This window comes from Suncus etruscus, chromosome 9 (assembly GCF_024139225.1).
Source record: "Suncus etruscus isolate mSunEtr1 chromosome 9, mSunEtr1.pri.cur, whole genome shotgun sequence".
Lineage (NCBI taxonomy): Eukaryota > Metazoa > Chordata > Mammalia > Eulipotyphla > Soricidae > Suncus > Suncus etruscus.
In genome coordinates this window covers 61,699,075-61,718,320 of record NC_064856.1, presented here as the reverse complement: position 1 = coordinate 61,718,320, position 19,246 = coordinate 61,699,075, and the positions used below count along the sequence as shown (strand labels likewise).

At 37.6% G+C, this 19,246-nt stretch overlaps 1 protein-coding gene and 1 non-coding gene across 4 annotated transcripts in view; both read right to left on the bottom strand.

The window, feature by feature from the left end:
• USP47 (ubiquitin specific peptidase 47) overlaps nucleotides 1–19,246 on the bottom strand; it is a 127,920-nt gene that overhangs the window by 102,521 nt on the left and 6,153 nt on the right. The window lies entirely within an intron of this gene.
• Nucleotides 3,701–3,830, bottom strand: LOC126019259 (small nucleolar RNA SNORA14). Its single transcript, XR_007498993.1, has one exon. It is a non-coding gene; the product is annotated as a small nucleolar RNA SNORA14 (small nucleolar RNA).

Below are 19,246 nucleotides of genomic sequence, written 5' to 3'. Positions count from 1 at the left end.
TCCTCTCTGTCCACCCCCAAAGGCACCAACAATATAACATAACACCATTTCTCTCTGCAAAGGCACACTAAAAAAAGGGGAAAGCTTTCACATAAAAAAAAGAGCTTTTATCTACTAGAGTTAGAAACTCAGAGTTGTTTACAATACAGGGATAACTCCTACCTTGAAAATATGTCTTGTGGAATCAACTTAGACCTCAGGAGATTAGATCCCATCCATCCAACCTTGAACCTTGGATCCCAGTCACAGAAATGGCACAGTCCTTCACAATAGCTGCAGGTAACAAACCCCATCCGGAACAACCTTATTACTGCTGGAACACCAACGAGTGGACTGGCTGCTAGAACCATGACCAGACTGTATATATCTTGGGACCAATAAAAAAGCCCTAGCCTAGGGTTTGAGCTACGACCTGCACAACAGCCATGATCCCCAGTTCCAAAGGTCTGGCAGAGACAACTGTAACGGAATGGGGCTTCTGGAAACGCAAGGAAAGGCGCTATCCTAGGTGCCATCCCAGGGTTAGTGCCAAGACCAAGACCACCAACCACAGAAGATGGACTGGAGTGACACGGAGGGAACAGAACTTCTACAACCACAAAGACTGACTTCATCATAAGTCCCACCCCTGTAACTGTGCAGATACTGAGATCTCTAGATACAGAGGTCTCACTATAACACCCAGGACGGAGCAGAAGCCTCCCAAACTCCACAAATGCACCACCAGGAGAATAAAGGATCATGAACAGAGTCTATAGTTGATCCCATGACAATATACTCCAAGGGCGGAGAAACCCCATATCTCTTAGGCCATGTGAATCCCTTTTGGAATGACCCCAATATTTACTGTGCCTGGGCAGGAGGGAAAAAAAAAACAACAACACATTGTTTATTTTTCATATATCACTTTTTGATCTTCATGTACTACTATCATTATTTTTATTTATCTATTTATTTTTGGTCGATTTCTTTGTTTTAGTGTGGTTATTGAAGTTATTGTCCCCCACTTATCTTTTTTTCTCCCTTTTTCTTTTTTTTTTTTTTTCTCTTTCTTTTCCTATTTTCAGATTTCTGGATGGCACCCGGCAGTGCTCAGGGATTATGCCTGGATCCGGGCGCAGAGATTGCTCCTGGCGGGCATGAGGGACCATGTGGGGCGCAGAGATTCGAGCCGATGACCTCCTGCATGAAAGGCAGACGCCTTGCCCCCATGTAATCTCTTAGGCCCTTTCTATTCCCTCTTCATGGGCTATGCCATGATACCTTTCTCAAGACCACGACATTTTTTGTTTGTTTGTTATGTTCTGTTTTTGGGGTGCTTAGCGTTATTGTTGGAACCCTTAATAGATATTTGACACTTCATTTCGTAAGGGTGGACTGTTTCACCTTCTTTTTCTCTTTCGTCTCTCAAACCGAGGGCGAGAGCCTCTAGAAGAATTCTGCTTATTCCCGGCGTATTAGACTTTTACCCCAGTTTATTATTTTTCTCCTCTTCAAACAAAACCACATAACTTGAACTAGCTAGTCCTGCCCCCCAATTGGAGGGGGAAATAAAGGAGGCATCAGAACCAAACAGGTGTAAGACTACGAAGTAATAGGATAGGTACAGAGGGGACCACGTATTCTAGCAGCCCTGGGGGTGAGGGAAGAGGATATGGAAGGTAGGACAAAAACGGAGGAGTAGGGAAGACAAACCGGTGATGGGAATCCCCCCTGATTTTATGTAAATATGTACCTAAAATATTATTGTCAACAATATGTAAGACACTATAATCAAAATAAAAACTATGTTAAAAAAAAAGTGCTAACACCATGCACAAAAGTCAAATCAAAATGGATTAAAAATGGGCTGGAGCAATGGTGCAGCAGTAGGGCTTTGCCTTGCAAGAGCTGACCCAGGATGGACTGCAGTTCAATACCCCAGCATCCCATATGGTCCTCCAAGTCAGGAGTGATTTCTGAGTGCATAGCCAGAAGTGAGCATCACCGGGTGTGGCCCAAAAAAACAAAAAACAAACAGAAGGATTAAAGACAGTGATATCAGACCTAAACTAGGCAGAACTCTCCATGACATTGAAGCCAAAGAAATCTTCAAAGATGAAACACCACTTGACCAAGCAAGTGGAAGCAAAGATAAGTGGGACTACATTAAACTAAGAAGCTTCTGCATCTCAAAGGAAATGACCAGGATACAAAGACTGCCCAAAATTGGAAGCAGAGATTTTTAACTATAAGTTATCCGCCTGAACGCTGTGTTCCTAAATCAAATATTAAGTATTTGATAACCAAATATTAAAAGAGTGATCATGGGCCAGAACATTATTTTTTAATTATCTTTATTTAAACACCATGATTACAAATATGATTGTAGTTGTATGATTACAGTCATGTAAAGAACACCCCCCTTCACCAGTGCAAGATTCCCACCACCAATTTCCAGATTTCCCTCCTCCCCACCCCACCCACACCTGTACTCGAGACAGGCTTTCTATTCCCCTCATTCATTCACATTGTTATGATAGTTTTCAGTGTAGTTATTTCTCTAACTGCACTCATCACTCTATGTGGTGAGCTGCACCTACATGAGTAAATGGGGGGAAATAAGGGTTGGGATTGAAGCAGTAAAAGATTAGATATGAGCTTTGTAGGGCAGTATCAAGGTCACAATACAAGATGGATATTATGCATATATAAACTATATGCATATAATACTATCAACATATATTGTACGCGTGGGGGCACTAGCCCCCGCATGGTTTTTGGAATGGAGACCAAGGAGAATAAATTTCCAGTGACTGTCCCAACATAAACCAGTGCTAGAATGGCTCGCCCTCCTTCCAAAGCGCATACCCATTAGCGTAGAGAGAGGTAGGGGGATGGCTGGGGACCTGCCAAGCCTCCCAGCACTCACCAGGCTAGAGAGAAGACCTCCAGCATGGGGCCAACCCAAAATCCATACCTAGCGAAGAGCTGGCCTCCTGAATCAAAGGGAAAACTGGAAGCCAGATATCTGCCCTCCCTCCTCCTCATGTACCTGCCCCCTGGAGTACGGAGGAGGGGGGAAGCCTGAGGACCCCTAAGAGTTCACCTGAACCCACTTCTGGTCACCTGTGTTGGCACTCAGGGAAGGCCTGGAGTCAGGGGAGAAAGACGGGCATGGCTGGGGGCCTGCCAAGCTTCCCAGCACTCCCTAGGCTAGGGAGAAGGCCTCCAGCATGGGGCCTCCCCAAACCCCATACCGGTCCAGAGCATTATTACACTGATAGGACACTTGCCTTGTAAGCAGCAGACCTGGGTTTGATCCCCCAAACCATAGATAGTTCCCAGAGCCTAGCTGGAGTGATCCCTAGGTGCAGAGCCAAGATCATCAAGCCAGGAGTACCCTCTAAGCAAAGCCAAAAACTGGTTTTAAAAAATTAATATTTTAAAAATATAATCATTATTTGGTATATTTTACATCTGAACCTAGAAATCAAAGAGTATACAAACAAAAGAATTAAGAATAGAGATCAATTTAACATTATGATTTTATGATTAACATTATGGTTCATCTTTTTACATTCATCGTTTAAATACTTCCACATTTAAGTGGTTGAAAACTGAAAGTTAAAATACTTCATCAAAATATATCAATTACCCATTTTACTTTCATCTCTATGTAGCAATCATACATGACCACATTTTTTCCTTTCCTATTTAATGATGTCACAGGTATGAAATAAGACTGAGCCACAGGAGAAGCACAGCCCTTTGGACGCCCCTGTTATTTCTATAGCATTCACTAATATCTTTGAAGCACATTATGCTACCAAGAGTGTTTAAGAATGCACCATATTTTTCTAATAAAACATCTCTGTGAATCCATTATAGTAAAAACAGTAATATAAATTATATTTGAGTTGAAATAAATTTAGTTTAAAACTAACAAAAATTCATTATTTTCTTATATCTACTTTACCTTCAACTCCATTCCCACTAGTATTCACTCTCTCCTCCTAAATGGCTGGCCCCAATATTCTCCAATGTTTTTGCCAGTATCAGTTTATACTCAAAATATTTATTTTTAGGATCAAATATCTCAAAAAATAAATATCTAGAAGTTTTTAATCCTGACAATATTTAATCAGTGAAAATAAATGACAAGAAAGTACAAATCTGTAGTGTAACAAATAATATATTCATTCAGCAAAATAATTTCAATGCATAGCTTTTGCTTTTGAAAGCATAAAATTAAATTCATGAAAAATTTTGGGGGTCACACCTGGTTGTGCTTGGGGCTTGCTACTCCTGGCTTTGCATTCAAGAATACTCCAGGCAGTGTTTGGGGACCATATGGGGTACCTGAGATTGAACTTGTGCAAGACAAGCATGAGTGTACAATCTGTAGACTGTGCAATCTCTCCAGCCCCAAAATTGCCAAAAACGTTTTTGGGGAGATATTTTTATTTCTTTTTTGGGGGCCACACCCAGTGACTCTCTAGGGGTACTCCTGGCTATGCGTTCAGAAATCGCTCCTGGCTTGGGGGACCATATGGGATGCCAGGGGTGCAAAAGCTTCTCAGCTTAATATAGTTACATCTGTTTATCACTGCTTCCACTTGTTTATAGAGTGCTATTTCCTCTTCAAAGATGCCTTTAGTCTCAATGTCAAGGAGTGTTTTATCTATGTGTTGTTCTATATACTTTATGGTTCTGGGTCTGATATCAAGGTCTTTAATTCATTTGAATTTGACCTTTATGCATGGTGTTCAATAGAGGTCTGAGTTCACTTTTTTGCAAGTGGCTGACCAGTTGTGCTAATACCACTTGTTGAAGAGGCTTTCCTTGATCCATTTTGTGTTTATTGCCCCTTTATCAAAAATTAATTGATTGTATGTCTGGGGAACATTTTCTGAATACTCAAGTCTATCCCACTGATCTGAGGATTTGTCTTTATTTCAATACCAAGCTGTTTTACATAGCAATGACTATTGCTTTAAAGTTGGGAAAAGTGATGCTTCCCATATTTCTTTTCCCAAGGGTTGCTCTAGCTATTCACAGGTGTTTATTGTTTCAAATGAATTTCAGGAGTGTCTGATCCACTTCTTTGAAGAATGCCATGGGTATCTTTAGAGGGATTGCATTGTCTGTACAATGCTTTGGGGATTGTTGCTATTTTAATGATGTTAATCCTACCAATCCATGAACAGGATATGTGTCTCTTTTATTTCTTGAAGCTGAGTTTTATAGTTTTCTTTGTATAGGTCCTTCACCTCTTTAGTTGACTCCAAGATATTTGAGTTTGTGTGATACTAATGTGAATAGGATATTTTAAATGTCCATTTCTTCTCTATTATTATTGGTATACAAGAAGGCCATTGATTTTTTGCTTGTTAATTTTGTAGCCTGTCACTTTTGCTTTATGAATTTATTGTTTCTAGAAGCTTTTTGGTAGAAAAAGACAACTTTTAAATTCTGGGACTTTGGGGGGTTGGGTCACACCTGGCAGTGGCGCTCAGGGTTACTCCTGGCTCTGTGCTCAGAAATCACTCCTGGCAGGCACAGGGATATATGGGAAGCCAGGATTCGAACCACCCTCTTTCCTGGATCGGCTGCATGCACAGCAAATACCCTGCTGTGCTATCTCCCCAGCCTAAACTTTTAAATTTCTTACTTCATTTTGTACATTTGAAATCTTTTCAAACTAAACTTGAAATCTAAAATTCTGTTAGACAAAGGCTTTACAACTATATAAAGTTTAGTAGTAACTATTAATTACTTTACTTGCTTTCTAAATTCAAATCTTCACCTATAATTTGTCAAGAAAACTTAGTGCCTGTTCTAGAAATCTAGCCTAAAACAAAAGTATATGTATGTTCTACTTTTTTATTTTGATTAAATATAAAAATCACTAAAATAGTATAAACACTAAAGTACTAAAATATAATGTAACTTGGATATTGTATAATTCAAAAATAAGTTTTCATACCCATCTTTAAGTCCTCTATAATTAAAATGTCCCTCAGTTAGTGGCATCCCATTTTATTCTTAAGTACTCATAAAAGAAATTCCAAGCCCCATAATAAAAACTCTAAAATCTATACCATTATATGAAAATATATTTACATATCAATACATGAAAGTCTAAATCCCATGACTTATTTTTATTTGTAGAAAATTATTAAATCAAACTCAAATATTAGCAATTTATGAGACTGCTAATTAATAATTTAACGATGACAAACTATTTTAATTTGGTAGCCGAGATCAAGCAGATGACTAATCATGCATAACATCAAATTATTAAATCTGGAGCTTGAGGAATGTGGGGGGCTGAGTTGTCGTTTAAATGGCAGAATGAATGTCTTGCACATATAAAGCCCTATGTTTGATCCCTGACACTGCACAGCCACACTGAGTTTTGCCTCGGTGAACTCCACAACCAACAATAAAAAAACAATAAGGGCCAGACAGTACAATTGATAAGGAGTTTGCCTTGCACACTGCCAACCCAGCATCCCCAGCACATCTCGTACAGTCGTGACTGCCATCCACATGTACTCCCGAGTACAGAGCCAGAAGTAACCCCAGAGAACTGTTAGGTGCACCCCCATACTCCTACACCACACACAATTAATAATAAAACCAGTAAATCCTTGGAAATCAGAGCAATCTTATTTTACTTATGGATGAAAGAAAAGCAGTACAGAAGCCTAATGTGACTGGACTTACTTACATAAGGTCACATATAAATACAAATCTCCTAAGAAATAGATGTTTTAAATTTCATAATGTTAGCGTGAGAAATTATTATTACATTCTTTCCCTTTCTCTCCTATCCTAACACTCTCCCAATGTCTGCCTTTCTCCTTTTTTAACAGTTGTCCTACGAATGGTAATGGGTAACCCACTAATAATATATTGTAGGCTTTTAAATTTAGAAACTAAACAAACTGCTCTTAGGAGGGGAAATAATATGCTGTTTACTACTACTTTTATTTTTGATGGCAGTTTTTTTCTGTGAGATTATTGCTAACAGGCAATGACTCAGCTTATGATAACTACGGACTTGTTTACAGGACTTGAATGTTCTACTGTATCATTTCTAAATTGAAAAAGATGTATTATGCTGCTGTACTTTTAACATGAATAATAATTTTATGTAACATTACAATCCTAAAGTACTTTCAAGCTATTGAAAAATATTATTACGTAAAAGTATAAAAGTTTAAAAATTATTTTCCATTAAAGTAGCCTCTAATTGGGCCTCTAGTATTGCAGAGGCAACAGACCTACACTAGACTCTTTCATCAAAATGGCAACTTTTCTTTTAGCTGTGTGATCCTCTGCAAGTCAAATTAGCTCATGTTCTCAGGGTCTACCAAAGAGTTTTCCTAAAGATCCAAAGACAGGCTATGTTGAAAATACTCTATTTACATATAATTATTGTGTACATATAAATTACTTATATAATTGTATCACAATAGGTATTATAGAACTACTGATTATCCTTACAATAAAAATTCAGAAATATAGAATCTCAACTGTGAGTTTATCATTTTCAACATTTCAAAATATCTTTCAGAATAGGAATTTTATCAAGAAGAAAAATGTGGAAGTATCTTTTGTATTCCAATTGGGAAACTTTCTCACAAAGTTTTAAAACTTACTACTAATAGGGTTGGAGAGATAGTCAGTGGGCTACAGTGAATGCAATATACACAGGAGATAGAGTTCAAGCCCAGCACCACATACTTCATTTCAGTTGAAATATAAAAGAAAAGCCTAAAAAAGGTTAAACAATTGAAGTCAAATAATTGTTTCCTTAGCCCCAAATCACTGCTCCTCCCCAATCAGAATAGCTAGCTATTAAGTGAACTCCTCAAAGGCATTCCAAAATTATAACCACTGTCATTTAAGATAATTACCGGCGTTTTCCTAGATAAAGCAAACTCCTTTAGATCTGGTACTCTTTTGAGAACCTAGTAGCACAGTAGCTTTGAATACCTTCCTAACAAGCTTAAGGCTGAGTCTGACCACTCAGTACTGCTGCTATTACATAGGATAAGCAAGGCTTTACAGTTTGTGCCTACCAGTGCTATGGCTTGTGATACCTAACACAGTACTAAATAGCCATGTGTGGGGGAGCACTGCAATTAAAAGAAGTATAAACCCAGGGCCAGAGGCTAAGATAGCGGATATTATCCTTGCACACAGTCATCCTGGGTTCAATCTCCAGCATCCCATATGGTCTCACCAGCTGTGTAGAGCCAGGAGTAGAAAGTGAACATAAACAGGTGTGGCCCAAAAACAAACAAAAAGAGGGTTATAACCCCTGTAAGGTCTTCAGCTAAAAAAAGGCATTCAAGCACCATGCCAGGAAGAGTGACTCAAAGCAAGTACCATATATACTTGAGTATAAGCCGAACCCCCTAATTTTACCCTAAAAACTGAGAAAATTTAGTGACTCGAGTATAAGCCAAGGTGGAAAATGCAGCAGCCACTGGTAAATTTCAAAAATAAAAATATATACCCAAGGAGCCGGAGCTATAGCACAGTAGTAGGTGTTTGCCTAGCATGCTGCCCATCCAGGACCTCGACCTTGGTTCAATCCCAGGCATCCCATATGGTCCTCCAAGCCAGGAGCGATTTCTGAGTGCATAGCCAGAACCAACCCCTGAGAATCATAGGGTATGGCCTATGATCACAAGTAATTTCAAACATTTCAGTCATGTGTCATGAGTGTGTATATGTGAGTGTGAGTGTGAGTGTGTGTGTGTGTGTGTGTGTGTCTAATGATGCCAACAATAATGAAGGGTAAAGAAGGGAACAATATTTTGCTTTAGGGAAAAAAAGAGGTGGTGAGACAGGGGGAGATAAAAGTGACAGTACCATGTTTGCCTAGGATACAGATGACACAGATCTGATCCCTAGCAGACATATGTGTCCCTGAACACAAAACCAAGAGTAAGGCCTGAGTGTCACTGGGTGTGACCCCAAAATCAATAGTAAAAATAACAATAAATTTTAAAAAGAAGCAGGCACAGATAATTGACTGCAGCGTGGTGCACTTACTACTTTGCAAGTGTACAGAGAGTGTACAAATCCCCATACTTTACTAAGTCTGATCCTGCCAGCTCTGATGTCTGGGATCCCTAAAATTGCAAGTGATTTCTGGCCTTACCACCTCAACCAAGAATACAATCCCCAATGAACACATATGCAAGCCCTGCCAAAAAAGGTATGCAAACCTCTGTAAAAATCCTGGTTAAAAGTAAAAGCACCACAATCCTGTGATCTCTTGTGAGCACACCAGTTAATGGAATGGAGACCAAGGAGAATAAATTTCCAGTGATTGTCCCAACATAAATCAGTGCATAAACCATATGCAGCATCAGAGACATAGCATGTGTGCAACTCCTGGGCATCGCAATAAAAATAATGGGAAAGGGAAGAAAAAGAGGCAACAAGAAAAATATTTTAAGTAAAGACCATACCCAACAAAATTTAAATTATACAATGCCTGCATAAAGAATTATTTGAATAAAGATTAAAAGGACCTTGGGGCCGGAGCGGTGGCACAAGTCGTAAGGCATCTGCCTTGCACGTACTAGCCTAGGACAGACTGCAGTTTGATCCCCCGGAGTCCCATATGGTCCCCCAAGCCAGGAGTGATTTCTGAGCGCATAGCCAGTAATAACCCCTAAGCATCACCGGGTGTGGTCCAAAACACAAATAAACAAACAAAGAAAAGATTTAAAGGACCTCAAAGTCACATAAAAAGATAGTCTAAATCATTAGTCATTAGAGAAATATAAGTTAAAAGACAAAGATCACTACACACTTATTAGAATGATTAAAAAACTAATTGAACCCAAAAAACTGCCAAATATCAACAAGGATATAGGCAGTGGTCCTCAAACTATGGCCCGCGGGCCACATATTGTATTTGTATCTGTTTTGTTTCTTCATTGCAAAATAAGATATATGCAGTGTGCATAAGAATTCGTTCATAAGTTTTGTTTTTACTATAGTCAGACCCTCCAATGGTCTGAGGGACAGTGAACTGGCCCCCTGTTTAAAAAGTTTGAGGACCCCTAATATAGAGCAACTAGAATATTGTCATTGCTAACCAGAATGTAAAACAGTAAGTAAATCCCTTTCAGAAAAGAAACTGTTTCTTATAAAGTTAAATATACCAACACATATATCTACCAAAAAGCTAAAATATAAAATCTGCAGCAGTTTTATTCTTATTTCCCAAAACATGAAAAAAGCACAAAAGCCCATCGGTCAATGTATGAACTGACCATGCAATCAAACAGGTAAATCTTATTTTCATGTTAGACAAAAGAAGTGAGACTGAAGTGCTGTATGCTACAGGAATTTCCATTCGTATGTTATTCTGGATGGCAAATTCAGGATTAAAAACAGATCAGAGGTCAGAGGCATATGGATGTCAGGAAAGGGATTAACTTTAGAGTATGAGAAAACTATTTTAGGTGATGAAGCTAGCCAACTATCCTGATTTCTGTTTATAAGATTATTTGCCAATATAACTATATACCTTAAGAGAGTAATTTTTACTTTGTATTAATTACTTCAAAGCAAGCTTAAAGAGGCTTTTAACATTTTTCTACTGGAAAATCACTACTAACTGAATAGTATGTTATGCTAATATACCAAAGGCTGCAAATCTTCCTGTATGTAGTCAACTACACAGCAAAAATCTAAAGAACAATAAAATTGAAACTGTCATCCATCCAAATCAACTAGTTTGACTACAAGTTACAGAAAATCAAAATGATCAAAGTTCTCTCAGAAGCTTTTTAACATGATCACTGCTTTAAAGTAACATTTCTCAGTGAATTTTGACAAATATATCTCTATATACGCAGTTATTGCTCCAAGAACTCCAATAAACTTAAAGCCTTTTTATTAATACCTGTAACTTTGTTCCAAAATACAATTCTCCAGTAAAGCAATAATTAACAGGTCTTTTTTATGACATAGAAGAATTTGCCAGTCTCATAACACTTAAGACTTATGCTATGCATACTTAGATGCTAACAAAGTATATTTCAAATCACTAGCAAATTTAATAACTATAATTTGCTTAATTTTCATTTAATCAGAAACCATGTACTGGACAAAACTGAACAGTGCTCTGCAATGGTACCCAGGGATATATAAGATGTAGGTAGTAATAGTAATAAGGATAGTAACAGTAACAGCTAACATGTATGTTAGCTCATTTAAAATTCACTCATTTAATGTTCCTTATACTCTTAATCTAGGAGGTAGACACCAACATCCTCACTTAACAATGGTGTAAGGGCCAGAGCAACAGTATAGCAGGCAGGTTATTTGCCTTGAATACAGTGAACCCAGATAATCCATATGCTGTCCCAAAAAACCAAAACTGGTATTGAGAAATTAGGTTATCTACCCAAAGTTACAAAACTAATGTTTTAACCCAGATACCAATTTAGTGACCTGACTTTAAAGACCTTCTAATAATGATATTAATGCAATTAACAACTTTTAGAATTAAAAAAAAAAAATACAACCAGACTGAAGATGAACAGAGAAGGGATTTTTGGAGGGGTTGTTCTTGTTTTGTTTTGTTGTTTGTTCATTTGTTTTGCAGTACCAAGGACTGAAAATGCAAGGGATGCACTTTCATCTCTGAGCCACATGCCTGGCCCAGAAATGTCTCTTTAAAAAAAATTTCTAGTAAGAAGCTTCAAGAGAGAATGGATATAGGTAGTTGGATAGGATTTCAGAATGTTTTAAACTAAAAACATAATTCAAGACATATCTCAGTAATTTTCATTAAGAAGTGGGTTGTAGTCATTTTATATGAATGAAAATGTTCACAAGATTACTATAAACACACAGTTTATATTAGTGTCATTAAAAGAGAAAATTAGTGTTTCACAACACAAATAAATTATCAAGTGACAATCTGCTCACTTATACAACACATTTTCACCAATATATCAACAAGAAAAAATTAAGAAAATTATATGATTTTTACAGCTGCGATGGCGCAGCTGTAGGGTGTTTGCCTTGCATGTGGCTGATCCAAGACGAACCTTGGTTCGATCCCCCAGCATCCCATTTGGTCCCCCAAGCCAGGAGCTATTTCTGAACACATAGCCAGGAGTAACCCCTGAGCACTGTCAACAGGTGTGGCCTGAAATTCAAAACAAAGAAAACTATATGATTTTTAATAATCTTGATATGTGGAGGCCAAAGTGACAGAAGAGGGTAGGAGGATGCTTCTCTTGCAAGCAGCCAACACAGCACCCTAAATGGTGCCCTGAGCACCACCTGGAGTGAGCTCTGAGCACAAAGCCAGTAGTAAATCCTGATCATCACTAGGTATGGCCAAAAACACAAACATCATATATACGCACACATGTGTATAAATACTCATATATGTGTATAAATGTATATATTGCTCATCAATACAAACATGTATGAAAGATCACACATGTTTGCCAATCACAATCATTTAGCCAAAGACTTGATCCAGAAAAATGTTTGCATAAAATTATATCTTAAGCCAGCAGTGCCTGGCTTTATCACTTTAAAATTTACTAGTAGACCTCATAAAAGACTATATCCCTACTTATCATGAAACATAAACATGTTGCCTTAGTTGAAGGTGGTATTTAATACCAATGAATCAGTTTTAAAATTAGATGTCTCTTGGCAATAGAGATGAGGGCTGGAAGAACCAGCCCATGATATAAAGCTTACCACAGTGGTGAGTCCAGTTAGACAAATAACTACACTGACAACTATCATGGCAATGGTAAGGAGAGAAATAGAATGCCTGTCTGGAATACAGGCAAGGGGTGGGTGAGGAGGGAAATGGAGGGCATTGGTGGTAGGAATGTTGCATTGATGAAGGGGGGGGTATTCTTTTTTGTAACTAAAATCTACCCACAAACATGTTTGTAATCATGGTGCTTAAATAAAGATATTAAAACAATAAAAAATAATTAAAAAATTAAAGAAAATTAAAGTAGATGTCTTTTGGAACCTTAATTTAAAATAAGTGTTTAAATGTTTGAATGCTGTGTTTTATTAACCCATGTTTGATTCAATCATTTCTTACAACTTGGGTTTCCATGGTACTTCAGTTCTAGAAGTGTCATAATCTTCCCCTGAATTTCAGCAAAAAATTAGTCAACCAAAAGAAAATGTTTGTGACAAATTACAAAAAAAAGGGGAAATAAAAATGAGGTTAAGAATCCTATAAAAAAATTTTAAAATGAACTTGCATAGTAGTTTTCATAAAAAAAAAAATCAAACAAACATTTAAAATTCTTGGACCAAAAGTGATAGCACAGTGGTAGAGTTTGCCTTGCACATGGCTAAACCTGGACAGACCCCAGTTCGATTCCCAGCATCCCATATGGTCCCCCGAGTCTGCAAAAAGCAATTTCTGAGCACAGCGCCAGAAGTAACCCCTGAGCGCCACTATTTGTGACTCAAAAACAAATAAACAAACAAAAAAGCATTTAAAATTCTCTAAAATCATGATGATAATGCCAGAGAGATAGCACAAAGGCAAAGGCACTATGATTAAGGTAATGACCCTGATTAAAATCCCAGCCCCATATATACAGTTCCCCCCAAGCACTGCCAGGCATACCCTTTAAGCAGAGACAGATTTATCAACACACACCCCCCCACACACACACACACAAATAAAAACAAACAAAACATGAATGGTTTTTTAAATACTACTATTTACTAAGAGAAGGGAGGCAGAAGAGACACATCAAAGCTTATAACACATCTGTAAATATCAATACAGGGAGTAATTTTTTTAATATATATTTTATTTAAACACCTTGATTACATACATGATTGTGTTTGGGTTTCAGTCATGTAAAGAATACCCCCCTTCACCAGTGCAACATTCCCATCACCAATGTCCCAAATCTCCCTCCTCCCCACCCAACCCCCGCCTGTACTCTAGACAGGCTTTCTATAACCCTCATACATTCCCATTATTAGGATAGTTCAAAATGTAGTTATTTCTCTAACTAAAATCATCCCTGTTTGTGGTGAGCTTCATGAGGTGAGCTGTAACTTCTAGCCCTTCTTTTGTGTCTGAAAATTATTATTGCAAGAATGTCTCTCATTTTTCTTAAACCCATGAGTGAGACCATTCTGCGTTTTCTGACTTATTTCACTCAGCATAATAGATTCCATGTACATCTGTGCATAGGAAAATGTCATAACTTCATCTCTTCTGACAGCTGCATAATATTCCACTGTGTATATGTACCACAGTTTCTTTAGCCATTCGTCTGTTCAAGGGTATCTTGGCTGTTTCCAGAGTCTTGCTATGGTAAATAGTGCTGCAATGAATAGAGGTGTAAGAAAGGGATTTTTGTATTGTATTTTTGTGTTCCTAGGGTATATTCCTAGGAGTGGTATAGCTGGATCGTATGGGAGCTAGATTTCTAGTTTTTGGAGGAATCTCCGTATCGCTTTCCATAAAGGTTGAACTAGACGCATTCCCACCAGCAGTGGATAAGAGTTCCTTTCTCTCCACATCCCCGCCAACACTGCTTGATCTCATTCTTTGTGATGTGTGCCAATCTCTGTGGTGTGAGGTGGTACCTCATAGTTGTTTTGATTTGCATCTCCCTGATGATTAGTGATGTGGAGCATTTTTTCATGTGTCTTTTGGCCATTTGTATTTCTTCTTTGTCAAAGTGTCTGTTCATTTCATTTGGCAGGACTCTGGGGATCATATGGATTTGAGGTATGAACCCAGACTAGACTAATACATAGTAAACGTGTACCCACTGTACTATTTATTCAGCTCTATGTTTTTGTTTTCTTTTTATTCTCTTTATGTTTTCCACAGAATAATATAAAATACTTCTATGGATTCAACTTTTGTTTCTTTGATTTTTTTGGATCACAGCCGGCAGCACTCAGGTGTTCCTCCTGGCTCTATGCTCAGAAATCGCTCCTGGCAGGCTCGGGGCATATGTGATGCCAGGATTTGAACCACCATCCTCTGCATACAAGGCAAACACCCTACCTCCATGCTATCTCTAAGGTTCCTGGCTTCAACTTTTGATTGTAATTTACATAGTTATGTCTTAAGTCCTTGCCACTTGACTTGTAGATTGAAATTTTTGGTCTACTTAAGTTTTTATTTATTTAACTTTTTTTGGGGGGGGGGAGGGGTTCATACCCAGCAGTGCTCAGGGGTTACTCCTGGCTCTACATTCAGAAATCGCTCCTGGCAGGCTTGGGGGACCATATCGGATGCCGGGATTTGAACCATTGACCTTCTGCATTCAAGGCAGACCTTACTGCTATGCAATCTCTCTGGCCTTCTTATTTAACTTTTAAAAAATATTTATTAATTGAAGTTTGAATTTTTATTTAATGAGCACTTTGCCTGGCCATATTCAAGTATAACTCAAGTATAACTTTGAGAATATGCAAATATTGTTTTTGCTTACATTTGTCTAATTTTATTACCTATGAGTCTTTTCACAGTTGTATTTTTGTGATATTCCCATAAAAATAAATCTGCACTTATTAATTATGACTTTTGTGAAGAAGAGTTGTTAACATGATTGTTGAAGTTCAGTGGTAAAATGCCTACATTACAGTATAGCATTTATGTCTCTTTGATTTCTGACACCAAAAATGGGGAAATTGTTTCCTTATCTTTACTTATTTACTTATTTATATTGTAAAGCCCTGCATATATTTTGTACTCTTTAGATCATGTTTATATATTAAATATTTTTTATCATTTATTTATTATTTATTTATGTTAGGAAGCCATACCCAGTGATTCTCAGGGATTACTCCTGGTTCAGCACTCAGGAATTACAACTGTGGTGCATGTGCCATAAGCTAAATGTTTTTTACTTTATTCTAGAGTAATCCAGAATTCAAATTCTCCTATGTAATGGCCATCACCATTTGTTCTTCTTTTCAGCTTCTAAAAATTTATTTCTGTTTTTATTTTTTGCTGTTTTTTTTTTGTATTGTTATGGAACAAACCATGGGCCTCACATATATCTTATCCCAACTCTGTTTTCTTACTGACTTATTTTCTCTTCACAAAATGTATTCTCTCATATTTTTTTTAATTTTTTTGTTTTTGATTTTGGGCCACACCCGGTGACTCTCAGGGGTTACTCCTGGCTTTGTGCTCAGAAATCGCTCCTGGCTTGGGGGACCATATGGGATGCCTGAGGATCGAATCAAGGTCCATCCTAGGTCAGCCGCTTGCAAGGCAAACGCCCTACTGCTATGCCACTGCTCTGGCCCCAGTAGTCTCTGATATTTTACTGATAGTAAAGCACAGTGCCAGGAGTAAGTCCCCTGAGCATGACTGGGTGTGTCCCGAACAACACACACACACACACACACACACACACACACACACACACACACACACACACACACACACACACACACACGAGATCTATTAGCACAGTGCCAGGAGTAAGTCCCCTGAGCATGACTGGGTGTGTCCCAAACCACACACACACACACACACACACACGAGATCTACTAAGTAGTTCCATAGCCATAAGGTGAAATTTCAATCCCCCACATAATTTGTGATCAATTTTAAGGAAATGAAATAGCTCTTACCAGGATTTTTACCAGTTCAGTCCCCATAATGGGAACATAAGATTCCCATATCCCACCAGGAGTGATCCCTGAGCATAGAGAGCCAGGATTAAGCCCATTAACACACTGGGTATGACCCAAAAACCAAAAAGAAACAACCTACAATCTAAACCATCTAAATTTCTTAAATAAGTGCTCATCACTAAAGTTAAAAAAATTAATTCTAATACTGCAATAATTCAGATATCCCTAAACAATAACTAAAATTTTAGTGTCACACATCTAATATTTCTATGGATATTGTTCTTATATGGTTCATTTTCTATAGCAGAATCATATACTGAAATCATATACAATGCTTTCAGATTTTTTACTTTATTCATTTTTGATAGTACATGTACTAATGATTTTAATGAAACATTAATTTTTGTAGACTACTGTATTACTTAACATAAATATTTCCTACTTGTAAAGAAAAATCAATGCTGTAAATTTGGGGGCAAGGGGCTACACCAGGTGGCACAGAGGAGTTACTCCTGGCTCTGTGCTCAGAAATTACTCCTGGCAGGCTCGAGGAACAACACAGAATGCCAGGGATCAAAACCAGGTCAGCTAGTGCAAGGCAAACACCTTACCCACTCTGTCCCAACACCCCAAATTTAAGGGAAAATACTATGCAAATAAAAAATGATCACCTTAGCACATTTTAAAGATTTAAAGATTTAGTTAGAAGTAAAAAGAACATTTGAGGCCTGGAGAGATAGCATGTAGTATGAAGGTAGGATGTTTGCCTTGCATGCAAAAGGACAGTAGTTCGAATTCTGGCATCCCATATGGTTCCCCGAGCCTGCCAGGAGCGATTTCTGAGTGTACAGCCAGGAGTAACTCCTGAGTACTGCCGGGTGTGACCCAAAACATAAAATAAAATAAAATAAAATAAAATAAAATAAAATAAAATAAAATAAAATAAAAATAAAAATAAAAAGCTTAGCATAGAAGCCATGTGGAGAAATGCACATGGCAGGGGAAAAAAAAAAGAAGTAAAAAGAACATTTAACAAGTAAGTTCCATAATAAATACTGATAAATTGTATTGAAAATAAAAACAAAGAAAGGACAACAAAAAACAAAAACAAAAAAACAGGCACATGTGTTGCCTGGGTACATGGTGCCCAGATACATGTCACCTGTATCTTCCCTTCTGAGATATGTACTTTCATGCTTTCATATTTTCACTGTGGGATGTGTGCCTGGGCTCTCTCTGGAGCTCTCTCAGCCTTTAGAGAAGCCAGGGTTCTCTTCTCTAGAGGTTTACTCTTGTTACTTTTTCTCTTATTCTCTCCCTCCCCTTCCTCAGTACCTTAAATAAAACCTATTTTTAATTCAAAGCCAAACGACTCATTTTAAAAGCTTTTTTTTTTTTGGTTTTTGGGCCAAACCTGCTGACTCACAGGGATTACTCCTGGTTATGTACTCAGAAATTGCTCCTGGCTTGGGGGACCATTTGGGACAGCAGGGATCGAACCGAGGTCCGTCCTGGGTCAGCTGAGTGCAGGGCAAATGCCCTAGCGCTGTGCTATAACTTTGGCCCCTTAAAAGTATACTTTTTAATGTTTTGGGAGCTGTGATTACCAACAACTTTTATATAGTTGTAGAGCCACTAAAAATCAAATAATGATCACAAAGCACAAACAACAGTATAGAACTTATAATAAATGCTGAATAAATATTGGCTATTACTATCATCATAAGTTCAATACAATTGTTTTTGTAATAAAAATGAATAGAAGAAAAGGTCATGAGAAGTTTTTCTTTTTTCCTTTTTTTCATCTTTTCTACATTTATGTTGACTTTGGACACATATTGTTTTGTGTTGTTTTGTTTTTGTCATACATTTGTCATCATTGTCATACATTATATTTTATCTTGTTTTAGGGTCACACCCTATTGTGCTCAGGGCTTACTCCGGGTTGGCTCCAGGAACCATATACAGTACTGGGGATCGAACCTGGGTCAGCTCTATGTGTGACAAATACCTTATCCACTGTATCATCTCTCTAGCCCCTAAATATATAATTTTAAAGCATAACGAAGATGCCCTTTAGATTTAAGTGTAGCATAAAGTAATTGAAAAAATAGGATTTTATACTTCTAAATTTTCCCTATTGGTTACAGTAATCTGCATAGTGGGTGCTCTTTAAATATTAATGTCACAAATCCTTTATTTATAAAGAACTGAGCAAAAATGTCACTTATTCTCAGAAAAATCCTAAGCAAAATGGCAATCAGATCTCATCTCACACCAGCAAAAAGTAGTACATAGCAAGGACATGGGAAACACCAGTGCTAGTAAGGATGTGTGGTAAAAAGAGAAATCTCTTTCACTGCCAGTGGGAATGCTGTCTGGTTTAATCCCTATGGAAGACAATGTGATTTCTCAAACAACTAAGAATAGAGATTCCATGTGACCAAGTAATTTCATTTCTTGGTATCAACCTCCAAAGCATTAATTCAAAATGATATATACACACATTTGTTGATGGAAAAACAGTACAGTGGTCAGAATATGGAAACAACTGTAATGTCCAGCAACAGACAAATGGATAAAGCACCTATGGAATATATAC